Here is a 20,890-nt window from a genome sequence, read left to right as displayed (position 1 = left end):
GGATATACTCAACAAGCTAGGTACTAAATTTTCAACCACGCATTTTCTACTTTTTGTAGACTTCAACTTTCCCGACATCGATTGGAATGACGCCAACCAATTAATAACAAGCCACTCCAGAACAAAAGAATTCAATTACGTCTACCTTAATTTTACCTGACACAACTAATAACAGAACCTACACGCATTTCTGGTGAAACTTCTAATATTCTGGACCTTATACTGACAACTAAACCTGAAAGCTTATAACACATTACAAGCCTTCCTGAGATTAGCGGCCACGAAAATGTGTATGCTGTTTTTGAATTCTTCACGGAACTATGCAAATGATATAGTAAAAATATACGTCTATACGAGCAGGGGGATTACAATGCAATATTCATTGAACTCGAAGCATTCCTACCTCATTTTGAAACAAACTTGAGTAAATAATCAGTAAATGATGACTTGTTATTTCTGAAAAAAAAACTTCATTAGCTAACAAGAAAGTTTTTCCAATTGTACATTCCGTTTTATTTAGCAAAAGCCATGCTTTTCCATACTTTCAAAGTGGCTTGAAAATAAGAAAAAATGATCTCTTTCGCGCAGGTAAACGCACAGCAACCACCAGCGTATAGAGTAGACATAAAACGCCGAAACCTTTCATTATTACGCCACATTCGACCCGCAAAAACAACCTTTAGTCATGCTGATCTTCCAAATATTTTAGTGAATAACCCTAGGAAGTTTTCGTAGGTGATTATCCCTAAGAAAATGGAGGGTAATACTTTGAATATTCCTTCAGCCAGGGACGTTAGCGATTCTGAATCTCCCGAATTATCCAACGCAGCATTCGTTCCGTCTTCACAAACGAAACTAACAGTCTCTTTCCAATTTTCCCGTCTACATCGTCTCTCTAATGCCCAGTATTGATTTCATCACTGCAGGAATAATATCGTTAACCGACGAAATAGAACTCTCTCCTTCAGCGGGATCAGACAATATTGTCACCAAGCCAGAGACAACGAAGTTGTCTTGAAGGAAAACACGTTTATTGGAGCGAACTTGTGCTCCCCTAACTATTCAAACAATACACAGGTGGCGAAGCAATAGTCAACAAAGTGACGTGTGCGGGCGAGCGTTGACAATCGGAATGCTGTGGCGTCTGCTCTGCAGGCTTTTTTATCTTTCGGCGCGAGTGTTTCAGGAACCGTCGATTTACATCCAGAACATTGTAGATCAGAGAAGATTATTCTGGGCTAGTGACGTTAACACCAAAGAGTCTGCTCATCTGAATGAGATAGCCCGTGCGGTATAAAAATAAAGAATGCAAGACGCGCTTCGCTTGACACAGATAACAAAGACGGGCGTAGCCGGGCAGTAAAAGCAAATAATAAAAAAACATACAAACGCATACATGGTTCGCAGCATATCTCCGCCTCTGAGAGGGCATCGACGCGATGCTAAAACAAAAGACAGTCCGAACAAACCACACAAACTCCGTCATCTTGCACAGTAAGGTTTCAAGCGAACCACGTGGACGACTTCGGGCCGCCTGCGTCGTCGCGATGTCCCGGAATCACCATCGGGGATCACCTCGTAGGTAAGTTGGCCAACACGTCGTAGAATCTGGTAGGGTCCGAAATACCGTCGCAGAAGCTTCTCACTGCGTCGGCGTCGTCGGATGGGAGTCGAAACCCAAACACGATCCCCTCGGTGGTACTCGGCGTCTTGGCTTCGGAGGTTGTAGTGAACGGCATCCACGAGATGCTGGTCCGTTGTACAAACTCGAGCGAGCTGGCGGGCCTCTTCCGCACGCTGAAGGTATCCCTGGACGTCGGGGTTGAGGGTGTCATCTTCTACATGCGGAAGCATGGCGTCAAGTATCGTGGTCGGCCATCTTCTGTAGGCAACCTCGAATGGCGTCATCTGCGTAGTCTCCTGGATAGCCGTGTTGTACGCAAACGTGACATATGGGAGCACCTCGTCCCAAGTCTTATGTTCAACGTCAACGTACATTGACAGCATATCTGCGACTGTCTTGTTCAGAAGTTCTGTTAGTCCTTTCGTTTGGGGGTGGTACGCCGTCGTTCTTCTGTGATCCGTGTTGCTGTAGCGTAATATTCCTTGCATCAGCTCGGCAGTAAAGACCGTTCCGCGGTCCGTGATTAGGACTTCCGGGGCTCCATGTCGCAGCACAACTTGGCTTATGAAGAAATTTGCGACTTCCTGTGCAGTCCCCCTCGCAAGAGCTGCGGTCTCTGCGTAGCGCGTCATGTAGTCTGTTGCTACGACAATCCACTTGTACTCGGATCGTTACGTAGGGAACGGGCCCAGTGGGTCCCTTCCGATCTGTTGTAAGGGCCTCGATGGGACGGCGATCGGATGCAAAAGTCCTGCGGGTCTCGTCGGAGGCGTTTTTTGTCGCTGGCAGTCACGACAGCTCCAGACGTCTTTGGGTGACGTCGGATGTAAGGCGGGGCCAGTTGTACTTAGCCTTGATTTTTCCGATTGTGCGGGCTGTGGCGAGATGACCGGAAGACGGGTCGTCATGGCAGGCTTCCAAAATTTTGTCACGAAGGTCTGCGGGGATGACAAGAAGGTAATTCGTTCTTATTCCTGAGCTGAAATTCTTCACGAGGACGGAGTTTCTCAGGCTGAATACTGGTACGCTGCGTTTGAAGGTCCTAGGAACGGCGACGTTGCATCCCTCGAGGTAGTCGATTATGACGCGTAAGTCGGGGTCGGCACGCTGCTGAGCGGCTAGGTCGCTCTCCGTAACGACTCCGAAGAACGCGCTGTCTTCATCTGAGTCTAGTGGTGGCGGGTCGACGGGGGCGTGCGACAGCCAGTCGGCGTCGGAGTGTTTCCTGCCGCATTTATAGACGACTGTAACGTCGAACTCCTGCAGGCGCAAGCTCCACCGCCAAAAACGGCCACAGGGGTCCTTCAAATTGGCGAGCCAACACAGTGCGTGGTGGTCTGTCACAACCTTGAATGGCCTTCCATACACGTATGGGCGAAATTTTGAAATCGCCCATATAATTGCCAGGCACTCTTCCTCAGAGGCAGAGTAGTTTTTCTTCTCATTCGACACATCACGGTTGGCAGAGGCGATTACCTTTGGGCAACCGCTTTGTTTTTGGACGACGACGGCCACTAAGCCTATATCACTGGTGTCCGTGTGCATTTCCGTTTCGGCGTTTTCGTCGAAATGAGCGAACACGGGCGGGCTTCGCAGGCGTTTTTACAGCTCGGAGAATGCTTTTTCTTGGTCGTTTTCCCCGCTGAAAGGGGTGCTATCTTTCGTCAAGCGTGTGAGTGGCTCTGCAATGCGTGCGAAGTTTGCGACGAAGTTTGCGACGACAGACTCCAACCTTGCAAGGTGTTCGTCGAAAGTCTGGGCGAACACCACGACGTCGTCGAGGTATACGAGGCAGGTGTGCCACTTCAGGCGAGCTAGAAGAGTGTCCATGACTCTTCGAAACGTTGCTGGCGCCGTGCACAGCCCAAACGGCATCCCCTTGAACTCGTATAGGCCGTCGGGGGTTATAAATGCGGTCTTCGCTCGGTCTCTATCGTCCACCTCCATTGGCCAGTAGCCGGTCTTCAGATCCATCGATGAGAAGTACTTCGCATGGAAGAGGTGGTCGAGGGCGTCGTCGATTTGTGGCAGGGGGTACACGTCCTTTTTGGTGATTTTGTTCAGTCGCCGGGAGTCAAATCAACACCTTAATGGCCGTCTTTTTTCTGCGCCGGTCGCACTGCCTGGCGCAGCCCAGGGGTTTTTCGATGGCTGTATAATGTCGTCGCTTAGCATGTCGTCGACTTGGGTCCGGATGGCTTCCCGCTCGTGTGAATAGACGCGGTACGGTGACTGTCGGGTAGGTCGGGCTCCATCTTCGGTTATAATTCGGTGCTTCGCTAGAGGTATCTGGCGTAGTTTTGAGTTGGACGAAAAACACTCGCTGTAGCAACGCAGCAAATCCAATAATTTCTTCCGTTCTCCTTGCGGTAACGCCGGATTCATGTCGATGTGATTCGGAAGATTGAAGGTATCTTCGGGAGCGCGTTCAAATATGGCAATCGCGATCATGTCACTTGCTTCTTGCGTTTCTTCGAGGTACGCAATTGCAGCGCCCCTGTTTAAATGCTGGTATTCACCGCTGAAATTAGTGAGCAAAACTTGGTATTTGCGTTGCGCAAAGCGCGCAATGCCTCTTGCGACAGAGACACCGCGGTCGAGGAGCAACCTTTGGTCACTCTCTACGATAGCGTCGACGTCAGGAACCGCATCTTCACAGTCAACGCTGATCATCAAGCTTGTGCGGAGAAGCAGGGTGACATGATTGGCGGCGATCCTGATAGCAGCACAGTTTTCGGGGTTGGGTTCCGGCGTCATGCAGTGATCGGAAGAAAATGTTATAGACTTGGCCTGTAGATCAATTATTGCAGCGTTGTCGGCCGTCAAAAAGTCCATTCCGAGAATTACGTCACGGGAGCAGTTAGGCAAAATGACGAACGCCGCAGGGTACGTTGTACCGTCTATGGGGACGCGCGATGTGCACGTTCCTCTTGGCGTCACGAGGTGGCCTCCTGCTGTGCGAATGTGCGGACCGTCCCATCTGGTCATCTTTCTTCAGCTTAGACGCAAATGGTCCACTCATGACTGAGTAGTCGGCTCCCGTGTCTATGAGGGCGACTACTTCAAAGCCGTCGATGGACAGTTGAACGTCGGACGCTGCTTTTTTCGAGTCCGGGTGCGTCGTGGCGTCGTATCTCGGCTTGTGCGTTTTGACGGTCCGGCACGGTGCATCGTGGTCATCGTCTTCTCAGCGGAAGGTTCGGTCAAGTCGGGTACGCGTCGCGCCGTGTAGTTGGCGTCGTGTTCGAGAGTGACGTCCGGGTTAGATCGGGTCGTCGGGCCGAGGGCATGTCGTGAATCATCGCCTTCCGCTAGTCGTTGCCTCGGTGGAGGGTTTTCAATTTTCCGCAATCGCGCAACTTTAACTCCAGAAGTTGCTGCTGTGAGTTTCCCCCGCGTGGGCTGGGGGAGCTTCCACGTGCGAAATCAGCATTGCTACGGCGGTTGGCGACTGGTCTAGGTAGGGCGACGGCGATCGGTTGAAGCGGGCTGGTCCTCGGTTGGTGTTGGACAGGTATTCGTCGATCTCATTAGGGCGCTGGCCGGGTCCGGGGCATGGGGCGTCGACAGAGAAACCACGGAGGCCGAGTCTCCTGTACGGGCAGCGACGATAGATGTGATCGGCCTCTCCGCAGTGGTAGCACAGCGGACGATTATCGGCGGTTCGCCATATCGCCATACTTCCGTCTTCCTCGGCGCCTGGTTTTGGCCTGCAGGTGGTCAGGCAGGCGACAGTGGACGGCGGTACCGCGGGACTCATTGATGAAAAGTTGGAGCTGGGCGGCGTCGTCGAACAGCCGCGGAGTACGCCATAGCTTGAGGCTCACGTGGTACTTCGGAAGGCGTAGAAGTCCTCAAAGCGAGTTGAATTTCTTCCCGGATCACGTCGCTCATAGAGGTGACTTGGGGTGCGGCGTTGTTGGGAAGAGTTTCTGCAGTTCTTCCCTAACGACAGCGCAGATTGTCTCACGTAGTGTGTCAGAGCTAAGAGCCCCGCATCGATAGAGTCCGCAACTAGCGCATCGATGGGACGGTCGTACTGTCTCATGCGAATTTCCAATGTCTTCTCCATGGCCGCCGCCTCGGATGCGAATTCGACCACCGATTTGGGAGGTTGCGGACAAGGCAAGCAAAATGTTTTTGCTTTACTCCTCACATCAGGAACCTCAATTTCTTTTCTTCTGTCATATCCGGGTCCGCGCGACTGAGTAGTCGCTTCATTTCCTCAACGAAGATTACGACTCCTTCATTCGGGTGTTGCGTTCGAGTTTCCAGTAAGAGCGCAGCTCGTTCTTTTCTCACCACGGTCGTGAAGGTCTTAAGGCACCCGCTTTTGAATTGCGTCCAGTAGGTCAAGGCGCTCTCATGGTTCTCGAACCAAGTTCGAGCTGCATCCTCCAAGTAAAAGAAAACATGCCGGAAGGTTGCTTCACCGTCCCACCTCTTGAAGATCCGCACGCGCTCCAGCTTCTCCAACCATTCCTCCGGGTCTTCCGCGGGGTCTCCTCGGAATGTTGGCGGTTCCCGGGGCTGCAGCAGCAAGATTGGCGACGTTGGTTCCTGCACCATGGTGGTGGTTGCAGCAGTCGCTGTCTTAGGTCTTTCTGGCAGGATGCCGAACTCGGGCGGCTATCCTTGCAGTCGGAGGCTGGCTCTAGTTGAGCTGGGCTGGCGGCTTCCAGAGGTCATCATAAAAGGTGCGTCACGAAGCCAGAGACGACGCAGTTGTCTTGAAGGAAAACACGTTTATTGTATCGAACTTGTGCTCCCCTAACTATTCAAAGAATACACAGGCGGCGAAGCAGCACTCAACAAAGTGACGTGTGCGGGCGAGCGTAGACGATCGGAATGCTGTGGCGTCTGCTCTGCAGGCTTTTTTATCTTTCGGCGCGAGTGTTTCTGGAACCGTCCATTTACATCCAGAACATTGTAGATCAGAGACGATTATTCTGGGATAGTGAGGTTAGAACGAGACAGTCTGCTTATCTGATTAAGATAGCCCGTGTGGCATAAAAATAAAGAATGCCAGACGCGCTTCGCTTGACACAGATAACAGAGCCGGGCGTAGCCGGGCAGTAAAAACAAACAATAAATAAACAAACAAACGCATACATAGTTCGCGGTAATATTACCCAAAATTTCTGCAAAATACAAAACACATACCTGCCATTTAGTTATCACTGTTGTTCTGTCAGTCATTATCCAAAGGTACCCTACCAATGAATTGGAAGCTAGTGAAGGTCATTCCTGTCTTCAAATCAGGTGATAGATCATGTCCGCTCAATTATCGCCCAATTTCCTTCACAAGCGTGCTTCGCAAGCTCATGGAACACGTCATTTACACCGAAATCGTGCATTTATAGACTCTAATAACTTTCTTCATCCCGCACAGCACGGATTTAGAAAAATAAATTCGTGTGAAACTTAACTCTCTCTTTTCGTTAATAACTTGCACACTAACCTAGACAATAATATACAGAGTCACGCCATATTTCTTGACTTTAAGAAAGCAATCGACAAATTACCCCACAACCGCCTGATCTTGAAACTTTCGAAATTAAACTTGCACCCTAAAATGTTAACTTGGTTTCGAGAATTACTGACTACTCGTTCCCAATTTGTTTCTGTTGAAGGCCATGACTCTTACCCTCTCGCAGTAACATCATGCGTCCCGCAAGAATGCGTTTTCGGCCCGTTATTATTTCTAATATACATCAATTATCTACCTATCCATTTATCCAGCAATATTCGTATGTTTGCAAGCGATTGTGTAATTCACGGCACCGTTACTAACACATCAGCTCAAGTTGCATTGCAGGATAATATTAACCATCTGCTTGACTAGTGCAATCGTTGGCTCATGACACTAAATCCTAATAAATGCAATTCCCTCTCTTTTCATTGTCGCCGCAGCCCCCTCATATATTCTTATGAAATCGGTAACGTTGCCATGGAAAAGTCGTCATTTATAAGTACTTAGGGGTAACTTTAAGAAAAGGATTTAACATGGTGCGCACGTACTACCAACATCATATCATCAGCTAACAGATCGCTTGTGTACTTCAAACGACACCTACGTCATGCACCCTTGCCTGTAAAACTGCTACCCTAGAAATCTTTATTTCGCACCCAGCTTGAATACGCGTCGCCTATCTGGAGCCCTCATACAGCATACTTAACCGGCGCACTGCAATCAGTCCAGAATCGAGCAGCTAATTCATTCAATCCTCATACTCCTACAGAGTGAGTGTTTCATCCCTTAAACACGAATCTGGTCTTTTAAAACTTAACACTCGTCGCCCAACTGCCAGCCACGTTTTGTTCCGCAAGTTCTATCACAGTAAACTCGGTCACCCACCCTATATCCTGCCTCCTGCCCGCATATCTCACCGCACTAGTCATTCTTTTTATGTCGCCAGGCCACGTGCCCGTAGCACGAAATTTCCCGCCTTCTCCTTTTTTCGCGCAGCCTCGGAATAGAATGGCCTTTCCGCTAATCTTGCCACCATAATGTGCCACTCAACAGTTGCAAAACATTTCACTCCCTTCTTTTCAATTTGAATACTCAAGCGTGGTTGTTTTTGTACACCTGGTTTTCGCTTTGTGTTTTTTCTTTTTCATTCTGCGAGGACTTGCACCTGTTTATATTTATACTGATCCTGCATATGCATTCTTTTCCTTTGTGTAGTGGTTACCAGGGCTGCTCGTGTTTATACCCATTGTGATGAAGCAGAGGAAAGTGAATGCGTGTAAGGTTCGGCAAGCTAGGATGACGAGGGAAATAATACGAAGTTAGGCAATCGCCTTTTGTGCATATGTGCCCCACGTGAACCCACAGAATAGCCTGCAGAATTGCCCGAGGTATAGCAGAGACTGTAGTAGAAGAAGAAGAGATCGATGTGGTGACGAAGCAGGGTGGAATCGGTGGAGCCATGATCCGGCGGGCTGCCCGCAAGATGCGGTAGCCGTGGTCTGCCGAGGAAGTCGTTGAGGGCACCCGAAGACCCAGCCAGGCTGAAGTGCCAGCCATTCGTCGAGCGCGCATTAAATCGCCTGCTTAGACTGAGCAGCTTTGTGTACCCCGTGACCACCACCAAGAGGTCGCCGACAACCGGAAATAGCAGCACTGATTTCATCGACTGCACCAGACCACGTGCGCCGTTTAATAGATCAAGGGTGTGTTTTCACGAATAAACTGTGAACTGTTGACAGTCTTGTTTTGGCATTGCAGAACAGTGCGACTTTAGGATTGACTTTAGTGACGCACTCACTTTGTTACTGGCATCCGTCTGATTACCTCGTGCCTTCTCTATAAATATCCAGCTCCGTCTTATACGCCATTCTCAAGCGCCTGTCTCAATTGTGTAACGCGAGTCTCGATGACTAGCGATTGCCAATAATATCACACCAATCCTGCATATGGATTGCATTTGTTGTATCTGTTTCGCACCCCTTATGTAATTCCACCTAGAGAGTGTGTTCAAGGTAATGAAGTGATGTGATGTGATGTGAGCGAATTCAGATAGGCACTTCGCGCTTGCTGCACATAGCTATCGATGACTCAGAAAGCAGGGGCGATTGTGTTGCATCTTCGTGGCCTATTTGTACAATACAAAAATGAACTTCGATGAATCGGTTTCCTTTTCCCGTTATGTATCTGCCTATAGCGGTTCTATAGCGTGCTGTTTGATTTTGATTTCTGTTTGGGTGTCTCATGTGACCCGTCAATATTTACGAAGTACCCTTCAAATTACACGGGCTTCATGTCGAGGCAGGTAACATGCGCTACGTCTAAGCTCGTACGGAGAGCCAGCAAAGCTGCATTCTGGTAGGCAATTTTCTTCACTAAAATACTAATGTGTCGGGGAACCCATTTGGTTTGATTTTGATTTGATTTGATTTCATTCTTGCGGGAAAAAACAACTAACACGTTCGTGCAAAGGCAGCCAGGAAAAAAAGCCGTAAAACAGCGTGACTAGCCCCAGCCTCCTGGTGCCACAGGCGGCAAACGGCATTGGCCAATATTGACAAAAATCAACACAAACAAAAGCGCAACGTATATACAATATAACCAGTGACAATAAACAGTACTCACAATACATACTAAACAGGGTTTGGAAAAATAGGAAATTACAAATAGAGTAGCGACAAAAAAGAAAACATTTATCCTGATAACAACATCATCAGTTAATTCTAAAGATGCTGCGTATGTGGTTAAAAGGAATGGTAGAAATTTCTAGAAAATTATTTAGCAAAGACGGCAATGTGTATCGCAACATTTATTCTCCATAATTTGTTCGGCATTTTTTTTTACTTTCCGGGTTTCAAGATTGCGAGTAGAATATATCGAAGAAAGCCCTTCTAGACCACCTAGATTAATTAGTTAGCCGTTATTTACTACTGCGTGACTGCAACATCGGCAAAGTTTATAACTGTAAATAGAATCTATGCGCATAACATTGTACTTTTTAAATAGGTCTCGGGCAGGGGAAAGATACGGAACCTTGCTGACTAGGCGAATAGCTCGTTTTTTGTAAGACTGTTATTTTACCTATGTTTTCCCGTGTTCTGGTAGCCCAGATTAGCACGCCGTAGTTATGCATAAAGGTAATAATTCAGTTGTAAAGTAGAACGTTTACTGAGATTAGAAAACAACAACCATAACGGCGCGAAAGACCAGTGGCCTGGGATAATTTCTGGATTAAAAAGTCAGTGTGTTTATTCTATGGCATAGTTTATTCAAAATATACAAGTACTGTGTTGAAACATCAGCAAAGTGGACTGTAGTCCGATTGATGACAATAGGTGAAATTGCGCTTATTTTACAAAGTTGACGAAAAAGTGCTGCTTTGGTTTTGCTAGCATTAACTTTTAAATTATTGTGGGATGCCCAGCTGCTAATACTTGCGAGAGCCTTATTTGCGCGATTTGCGAAATCAATACCTGAGCTACCGGAAAAAATAAACTTGGGTCATCGGCATATATTATGTATTTACCTGTTTTATCGATATCAACAATCCTGTTGATGTAGAAAATGAAAAGAAACGGACCTTAAATGCTACCCTGTGGCACGCCATACTTCACTGGTTTTGTTGTTGAAATATAATCTCCAATTTCAACAAACTGCGATCGATGGCACACATAAGATAATACTAGAGAATGAGCTTCCCAGCGAAATCCGTATACATGCAGCCTATGAAGAAGAATATCGTGATTGACGTGGTCAAATGCTTTTGTAAAGTGAAGGAAAATACCTATAGAACCATTGGTATTTTCAAAATTGTCCAGGATAAGCTCTTTTTGATCGAGCAGTGCCAACTCAGTTCATTTATTTTTCTAAATGCGTATTGAGTGGGTAAAGTGATACAGTGGAACCGCGATGACACGTCCCCCTGTCTTACGACGACCAGGTTCTTACGACGGAACACCGTGTTCACGGCAAACTCCCCAAGAAACAATGCATTAAAACACCGAAAATCGACGCTCGGGTGCACGTGGTGCGCTTCAAACGACGCATCCTGGCGGGAATAAACCGGTGTTTTTCTCATCTTTTACACCGCTTCGCCGCCTCGCCCCGATATTTCTTTATTACTAACCTTCATTTTATGCGGCCTCATGTGCGAAGGGCCGCAGGCAACCAGACGCAAGCAAGCAGACGGGTACTGGTCGGCGAAAGTCAACCAACGCACCAACTGCGAGAAGTCAAAGTCCAGACAAGTGGCGCGGACGACCGCCAATTCGAAGCTAGCGTCGAGCCGACACATACGAAACTACCATCGAGCCGACGCACAAAACACATACGATCTAACCCCTTCGCCTGGTCAATTCAAGTTACACTCTTTCGCGATGCGCTCTCGCCCCTCTCTCTGCTCCGCTTATCAGTCTCTTCCAAATCCATGTTGTCGCTCCGCTCCTTTCTCGTACTCCGCTGTCTCGTAAAGTTGTTCGTTTCGCTTGGTCTTGGCAGTTCCAACCACGGTGCTCCGTGGTTCCAACTCTCGCCTTTCCCCTCTCAGTTTGCTCTACCACGTTGGCCTTATCTCGCGCGCGCGAGGCGCGGGGCGGGCGGGCTATAAATAGCGTCAGACGGCACGGGGGTCGCGTAGCGCGCCGTGCATGGCTGGCGGGCTAGCGTAGGCGCCGTGGAGGCAAGGAGCCACAAAATAGGCGTTTTATTTTTAGAAACTTTAGATTGCAGTTAGAAGTTCGCAAATTACGCGAGAATGTGCTAAAAATAGTACTTTAAATAAGTGTTTAGCCCACCTGCCACGTGGGGCCATCATTTGAGGGCGACATTTAACCGTACCCCTATGGCACGACCCCCGGTCACACGACGCTCCCGCGCGGTCCCTTGAAAGCCGTATTATTGTGGTTCCACTGCAATATAGTGATCCGAAAATGACGATAAGCTCTTCAGAAGAATGTTTTATGCCATTAGGAAATAACAGCAAAATGGAAATAGGCTGGGAATTTGAAAAATTATTACGATCGCCCTTATTAAATAATACTACAAGTTTAGCGGACTGCATATTGCGCGGGAAAAGCTAGCTCAGAGGCATACCTTAAAAAGGTGTGTTAGACATTTCGCTAATTAATAATGATAAACTTTACGGGCTTTGTCTGGAAACCATTCACGTCGGATAAATTACTGTTGCTTAGGGACATAAACACAGGAATGACTTCATTCTCAGCAACAGGATCAAGAAAAATAGCGTTTTCAGTACAGAAATTTAGGTATCTTAAACTCTCAGCATTCATTGCAATGGTTGGAACTGAAAGAAAAAAAATCATTGAAAGCATTGGCTAAGAAGAGTTGAAGCTTCAGCCAGTGGGTACATAACTTTGAGAGTAGAGGGCAGCGCAATGAACGCGACGAAGCGAAGACAAGACAAACACAAGCGCTTAAGGGTGGTTTCTTCTTAGTCCGACTGAGCCCGACATGGTCCGACTGGGCCTGTTGTGCCCTGTCGGAGAGGCCCTGTCGGGCCAAGTTGGACGCCAAGGCCGAATTTGCTCGGCGAGCGAATTCATCCGGCTGAGCCGTCCTGCTCGGCCACGGCCGCTCGATGGAAACTAGGTCCGGCCTGCCGAACGCGCCTCTCCGCCGGTGACCGCGTTAGTTTCCCTGTCCGCCGCAGCGTCAGTCGTGGCGCTAATCATCGGTGAAAGATGAGCGGCAGCTGCCGGCTGCGGTCACGGTTTCAATACGGTGTAAGTTGTTCATGACTGCCCCGACGGCCGAAGTCAGCATCCTTATAATTTATAATATTACGCGGTGATAAGTGAGGCGGAAACTCACAATATAGGCGTCACGGACTAACTAGTATTTCAGAAGTAGGCACAGCGCTACATTTGTTTTCCTTTTAGCGCGCCGCATGCGACGTTAGCAGGTGGCGTATTGCTAACGTCGAGCGCAATAGGCGGATTTCTTTCTAAAGACTTTCCCAAGGCTTTCAGGAATAATATTTAGCATGGCAAGCTAGTCTGAGCAACCGCATTTGTTTATTACAAAACAGCTTACAACTTGAGCGTACGTAAAAATTACATGAACGTATCGTGCTGTGTCGTACACGCCCATTTCTCAATGCGCGTTTGACAAATGTGACTGGATATTTTCACACCTTGCTTTAACTGTGTTTTCAGAGAACTGGAATAATCTAATACCTTTTAAGATCCATTGGTCCATTTGCTTTGGAAATATTGTTCGACGGCGCGTTAGGTTACCGGGTACACAAAATTATGGAAGACACACGAATGAAATGGACAGATCGAACGCAACTATGAACTGATTTATTGCAACCAGAACACTATTTACATGGGAACCAAAACACGGAAATGAGTACAGGATGCAGTAGAATGCTGTAAAACTTCGGCAGTCGTTCTTTGATTTACACTAGTTGCACAACGTAATATACAGTTGGAAAATAAATTAAACTGTTTTAAATCCATGTGACATCAAAGGTAAATTTAATACAACATTTAAAGAGGGATTTACTGGGTTTGTGAGAAAATATGCAATTTATCTTCGCCTATGGTTCACCAGCAATCAGCTTTACAAGCGGAAAACTTTTGGCGAGAATTGTTTTCCTGAAAGCTTCAGTAGATTCTCTAAAGAGCTATTAACGTCGCCAGCCCAGGTGGCAAGAAGCAGCCTCAATAGCTTTTTTAAGAACATTTCGCAAAGCTCATGACAGGGTACGGGTCCCTGTTGCTGGCGCACCACATCAGCGGACAGTCTGCGAGGTGTGGGAATACGGTGTTTGAAAGGAGCTTACAAATTTGTCCGCTGTGTCGAACTGCCTGTACAGCGCGATTCCCCTCGAACTTCTTCACTTGTTCGCGAAATTTGTCGCAGCGTTTTTGCAGTTTTTGTAGTTTTTCGTTTAGTCTGTTTTCTTTCATATTAAGGCGGCGGGCATTTCTCTTGGTGTTATCGAAAAAGCCTGTCAGATCGAACGAAGTCTGGCATTCTCGAGTCTCAAAATTACGTTGGCCGCATGATTGCATGTCCGTGAGAGAGTACAGGATTGGGTCTAACCTCTTTCGGTGAGTGCGGTTGACCTCTTTCTTCATTATCCGTTAGGCCCAGAATTGAACGCTCAATCGTTCCATGTTCTGCAACCATTGTGCTCACTTGCCCTTGATTGCGTACTTGAGATGCCGACGAACACGCCTCGAGCAGCGGCCGAACAAGCGCTCTCCTCCTTTTCGGGCTTTCCGGCAGCACGTACGTTGGGTACGGCGGAAATCTTGTCGACACAGCTGTTGGGAGCAACTTGCCCTACAATCCCACCGTGTAGTCATCCTCTTTGAAGTGCAGCGACCAAACGACCGATCTGGAGCTTGGCTTCCGTTGGCTGCCCTTGTTGATCCCTTGACGGGAGATGTTGTGCAGCCAGGCGTCTCGGAGTCGTTCTTTGGAGGGAACTCGTGGCAGCAAACGCCCGGGGTTTTCGAGGAATTCGACTTGCAGCGCGGCACGCAGCAGTTTTGGGCATTTCATAACGAGGAGCACACTCGTACGATATATTGCACGAGCAGTGCGCGGAATTCGGCGAAACGAATAGCTCAAAGCCCTCACGCGTGCTTCAACATTCCCGCCGCTGCTGCTCTTCGCGCCCAAGCCGGAGTCTGCACCGATACGTGGCACCCCACCGCGAGTACAAGCGGCAACCGTAAACTTCGCTTCCATGCCCTCGCCCGTCGCCGACGCGCGATGCTGCAAGCCGCATTCATCCTTCCAACCGTGTTGCTTGCCCGCGTTAATTCCGATTCCACCCTCCCGAAGTTAACATGTACAGATTATTAAAACTGGAAGCTGAGCTAATTCGGTTCCGTTCATAATGAAAAATGACAAGCAGCGTAAATGCTGTACAACATAGAATCACGCAAAAATACACAAGTTATCACTGCCAAGAAGTTCGTATTAAATCTATTAATATCCACGCAAGCGGCCTATCAGACTTCACAGGTAAGATTTCACACATACGGGAAACTCGACCGCACATGCTAAATCAAACCACGATTCAAACGAAATACGGAAAGAAGAAAGCAAACCACAAACACATTACCGATAGTACACAGGTGTTTCCCTCAGGCAAAGCAGCGCATCTACGTACGCCACGCATCGTACACAGCGCATCTAAGCATTTTATGTCCCTGTTTAACGAGTAAATATCCGGTTTACTAATAAATGTGACCTGCAATTTCTCAGCATTTGGGGACATTTGGCTGGGATTAAAATTACCGTGCCTGAATTCAAACATGAGACTGCCCTGGGGCTGCTGAGCCTGTGTTTGGCAAGGTTAAAACACGGCCGTTTTAGAATTGTCCTTCAGTTAGCATGGTGCATGGGAGCAGTAATGGAGTTTTATATTCCAACACAAACGCGCTGCTGTGTTCAAAGCGAATTAGCATTGTAACATGCTGCACAGTCATATTCCCGAACATCGCGGGAACTGGGTTGCGGGAGCGGCCGCATCGCACTCGTCTTTTTAAACCGCGAACCAGAATTACCGTCATCAAACAGATGAAATTCTTAGGCATTGAAGATATACCTTTGCCGTAAATGGTGGTGTCATTATTTTCCAGATACGTGTGTTAGAACGCGAGTAAACGACGTTTAAAGGGGCGATGATCGTCGATATTCCGTAGGCGCTCCGAAGCGAGGGCCGCGGGAGCCGTCACCGATGTGTGGCGCCCCCGCCGAAAGTAGCGGCGGCAACTGACAACTCCACTGTCACGCGCCTGCCCATTGGCGGCGCGTGAATGGGCAGGCCGGACCTAGTTTCCATCGAGCGGCCGTGGCTCGGCCATCCGACTCGAGTTGGCTCCGCCCATCGGCCTTCGCCAACATGGCGGCCGCGAGCTGCGGGCACGGTGTGTGTCGCACAACTTTATTGTGATATCAAAAGGACAAGCACTTGCAGAAGTTACGACAGACCACCGCGGTCCTGAGTCGGTACTGCGATACGCATTTATCGTTGGTCTATTTCAAATGTTCGCGCTTTGTGTGGAGCCGAGGCAGAAAAGGCACCAGTACCAGCGTCTGCAGAGTGGTGCGACGTGTTTTCGTTCTCTATCAAGTGTGTAGAGATACGCTCGTCGCTAGCGCGAGACGACCAATAAACCCAAATTCATCGTGGCCCCTCTCTCGCGTGCTCCGAGCTGTCAAGGTCTGTCTCCGTGCTTGGATCATTGATAACGTTCAAAATACGGTCACTGTGAGTGAAAGCAACGTGCAGTCGCGGTCAGCGCTTACAGTGCAAGTTTTTCATATCAAGTGTGTACGCCGTGCTGTTATCTGTTTGATGTGTCGAAGTTCGGCTCTCGCGATCAGCCGTGTGTGGTACTTCGCAGTTCTCCCGGAGTTGATTGTGTGTCTGTGAGCACTGGCAGCAGTGGTATCACGCCGAATGCATCACTGAGAAACCGTTCACCGTATTGCAGATCGCTTGCTGCTATGCTTCTCGGGATGGCCCGGAGATAGTCGTCGCAACGTCATCAGAAAGGAAGCGACACGTGCCACGATCGGGAGCGCTGCGACTCCTGGTGCCAACGGAACCTGGATAAGGACCAACGCGACCGGCAGCCCCTTCACTGGCAGCAGCGGCATCACGCCAAATGCACCACTGAGAAACCGTTCACCGTATTGCAGGTTGGTTGATGGGCATCTTTACCATTGTATAAATTCTATGCTTTCCTAGTTTCCAAATTGTTTTTGATATCCGCCGGTGCTGCCACACTTGACTGTGTATTGCAATGTCATCTGGGTGCTCTGCTTGTAACAAGCCGTTCGCGCAAACTGAGATATCTATTTCATGCACCGAGTGCGAGAGTACTTTTCACGTGGGGCAGTGCTGTGATGTGTCAGATAGACTATCACGGTCTCGAATTGAATCTATTCGGGACAGTTGGAAGTGCGCGTCATGCCGTGAACAGCAATCGGAAACCAAGAAAGCAGACCAGCATTACGACAATGATTTCATAGCCCTCACGCTAGCTTCGATAAACGAAAAGCTCCAGCAGCTAAGGCCCCTGAAGGGAACCGTTGTCGAAGTAGAACGTTCCATTGAACACATGTCAAAAAAGTTTGATGATGTAATGGAAAAACTAAACCACCAAGAACGTGACATAGCATCGCTTCGAAAACGCGTTGAAAAAATAGAAAAAGGAAACGTTATCGAAAACCAGTTGAAAATGCAGGAAGAACTCAAGGACTTGGAATGGCGTAGCAGGCGCCTGAACCTCGAGTTCCACGGCATTGTCGTAAACCAAAATGAAAACCTGTTGCAAAAAGTCAACGACCTTGCCCCGATTCTCGATGTGCCAGCCTTAACGACTAGCGATGTCTGCGCAATCCACCGCCTCCCGGCCAAAAAGGGAAACGTACCTGGGATAATTGTCCGGTATAACCCCCAAGCTGATCGCGACTTGTGGCTGTCTGAAAGGAAGAAGTTGAGGGAGGCGAAACACGATGCCTCAATTCTTGAAAACCTCACAAAACGAAATCGTGAGCTTCTGTGGATCACCAAAGAATGGGCGTCAAATAACAGCTATCAGTTTGCTTGGCATACGAACGGTAAGATCTTCTTACGAAAGGAAAGCGGTCAACTTAAGGTGCACGTCAAATCTGAGGCGATGTTGGACCAGCTGTTAAATTGATGAAATATCTCATGTGAAGTGGTCAACAAATGGTAGTGTTACCAAGTAGTTTTTCCCAGCACTGAACCTAACACTGAACTGTTTTCCTAACACTGAACTGTCGCTCTGCAAAATCCAAAATAGACGAATTAGATATCTTTTTCAACAGTCTTCGTTATAGTTTTTCAGTGATCTTTTTAACCGAAACATGGTACGACCAGTTATCCCAAATGTATACGCCAGCGGCCTACTCTCATTTTGTTTGTAACACGACGTCTTAGGCTTGGTGGTGGCGTATCAGTTCTTGTTGGAAGGCACCTAAACTGCTATCTTGAAGCTGAGTTCAAATGCGTCACAGATGATTACGAGACGGTCGCAGTATGGCATGGTTCGCAAATGTTTGTAGATTTCTACAGACCGCCAGCTGGGTGCTTGACTGCTTTCTACGCATTTCTTGAACGCATGCTAGCATTTGCAACAGAAAACAAAATTGAACTCGTTATCGGAGGCGATTTCAACATAAATATGCTGGAAACGGATCCCAAACAAGACACCATGCTATCAATAATAAACTCGAATGCTTTTGAGGTTGTCCGGACATCCGCAACTCGTATCACAGATACGTCATCTTCACTGCTAGATTTCTTTATAACCAGTCACGCATTATCATCTATAAAGGCGGGCGTCATATCTGCCGACATCAGTGACCACCTACCGGTTTACATGCTCATAAATAAGCAATCTGAACGTACCAAAAGGAAACAAACTAAGCTTTTTCAGGACGTTTCAGATGAAAATGTGTTGAAATTTAGAACTATGATAATTTCCGTTCCCTGGACCAATCTATTAGAAAGTTGCGATGCGGACCTCGTCTATGAATCATTCATCGAGTCATTCTCTTCTGTTTACCACAAATGCTTTCCGGTAAAAACAGTTAAGGAAACCAATGAAATTCGAAAACCTTGGATAAGCAAAGATATTTACAAACAAATTAAACAAAAAAATCGACTGTATGCAAGATTTATTAAGACAAGAGATAGATCAATCTGGGCTGAGTACAAGAATAAACGAAATAGTCTCGTCACTATCATCAGAAATGCCAAGACGGCTTATTATAATGCCGTATTTTCCCAAAATGCTGACCGGCCTGACCTTACATGGAAGGCAGTTAACACTGTTCTTAACCGTTCCCAACCAACAATGCCGATTGACACCATTTTTCATAATGGGGAAATGATGAGAGGAAACCGTTTGGCCAATTTCTTTAATGATCACTTTGTTGGTCAGTTCTCGGAATGTCGCGGGCAACATGATTCACCATTGCTATAACCCAACCCAAACTCAATATTTTTATGTCCTACAACTGAACAGGAAGTTATATCTACAATTATGAACTTGAAAAACAGCAGCGCGTGTGACGTAGACGACATGCAAATTAAACCGGTGAAGCATGTTGCGGACTTCGTTGCACCTTGTCTACCCAAATTTTTAACATGATTTTTTCATCAGGCTTGTTTCCGAACAAAAATGCAGATGGCGAAGGTGGTCTTTATATTTAAAGGTGGGGATAAAAATTTACCTAAAAACTATCGTCCAATATCTATCTTACCGGTATTCTCTAAAGTAATTGAAAAGCTTATACATGCCTGGTTATCCGATTTCCTTAGTAAAACCCTATCGCTACATTGTTTCCAACATGGATTTCGCAAGCACTGCTCCACAGAAACGGCTTTACTGAAACAGAAAGAAATAATCCTGCACAACTTTTCGCAAAACAAACTGACATTAGGTATATACATGGATTTTTCAAAGGCTTTTGGTTCCTTAAATCGACAAACATTACTGGATAAACTTCAGTCATATGGCGTACGGGAGGTTGCTCACACCCTTATGTCCTCCTATTTGAAATATCGAAAACAATATGTCTGTCTGGGAGAATTTTCGTCCGAACTTAAACGCATCGCCTCAGGTGTTCCCCAGGGGAGCATTCTAGGACCACTTCTTTTCTGCATATACGTCAACGACCTTCCAAACGCTTTGTGTAACCCAAAAGCTTCGCTTGTCTGCTATGCAGATGACACAACCTCGTTAATAACTGGTACGACAACTGAGGATGCACAGGAAACTAGTAATGATATTCTTCCCCGTCTTGCAACCTGGGCCAGGCAAAATTCTCTACTCATAAATACAGACAAAATAAAGCATATTCTTTTTAGGCAAAAAAAATGTTTCACCACTAACTTTTACTATCGATACAAACAACATAGAATTTGTAACAACTATGAAGGTGTTGGGAGTCCACTTCCATTGCAACTTAACCTGGGATCAACATATCAACGAAGTGCATCGGAAATTGTGCAGAACTGTGGTCGTAATAAATAGAAATCGATATACACTTCCGGAACGCATTAAACTTTTGTTGTATAATTCCCTTATCTTGCCGCACTTCTCCTTCTCCCATTTTGTATGGGGTACCACAACACAAACAAATATGACCAGGTTATTGATCCTACAGAAAAAGGCCTTAAGAATTATTGCAAATGTCCCCTATCACTACCACACAAAAGAGCTTTTCACTCAATTCCGTGTCGTTAATGTACTAAGTCTTTACAACTTCACATTGCTGAACTCCTTTCGTGTAGCTGTTAAAAGCCGCAACTCATTCTTTAGTGACATATTTAACCTAACAAAAAACGCTGTGACGTACCAAACGCGTTTTCGTCCTTATGGTACACGCCGACACCCCGCAACAATTACACTCTCCAGTCATTAACGTATAACCTCCCGGTGTTGCTAAATAGATACGACACTAATTCCATTGATATATACCGCCTTTCTCCGAAAAAACTAAAAACACTCTTTGTTTCCTGAAAAAGGCTTGTGTGTCAGTTTTTTTTTCAGCAATTAGCAATTGTATAAAGTACCTATTGGTCACTGTTTTCCGATGTTTTATGTATACAGCCTTTATTAAAAAAATTGACTCCACTTGTTAAAAAAAATGTTATTGTATATAGTGCTTCTCATGCCCATATTATAGCGATTGTATACTTATTACCATTCCCGTTTCCGCTAAGTATATGGCCATGACTGTGATTTGAGTTGGATATTATGCGTCCCTTTTAT

This window comes from Haemaphysalis longicornis, unplaced genomic scaffold, assembly GCF_048455015.1.
Source record: "Haemaphysalis longicornis isolate Haplotype H1 unplaced genomic scaffold, Haemaphysalis longicornis Haplotype H1 scaffold_41, whole genome shotgun sequence".
Taxonomy (NCBI): Eukaryota; Metazoa; Arthropoda; class Arachnida; order Ixodida; family Ixodidae; genus Haemaphysalis; species Haemaphysalis longicornis.
Note: the sequence above shows the minus strand (reverse complement) of the source record.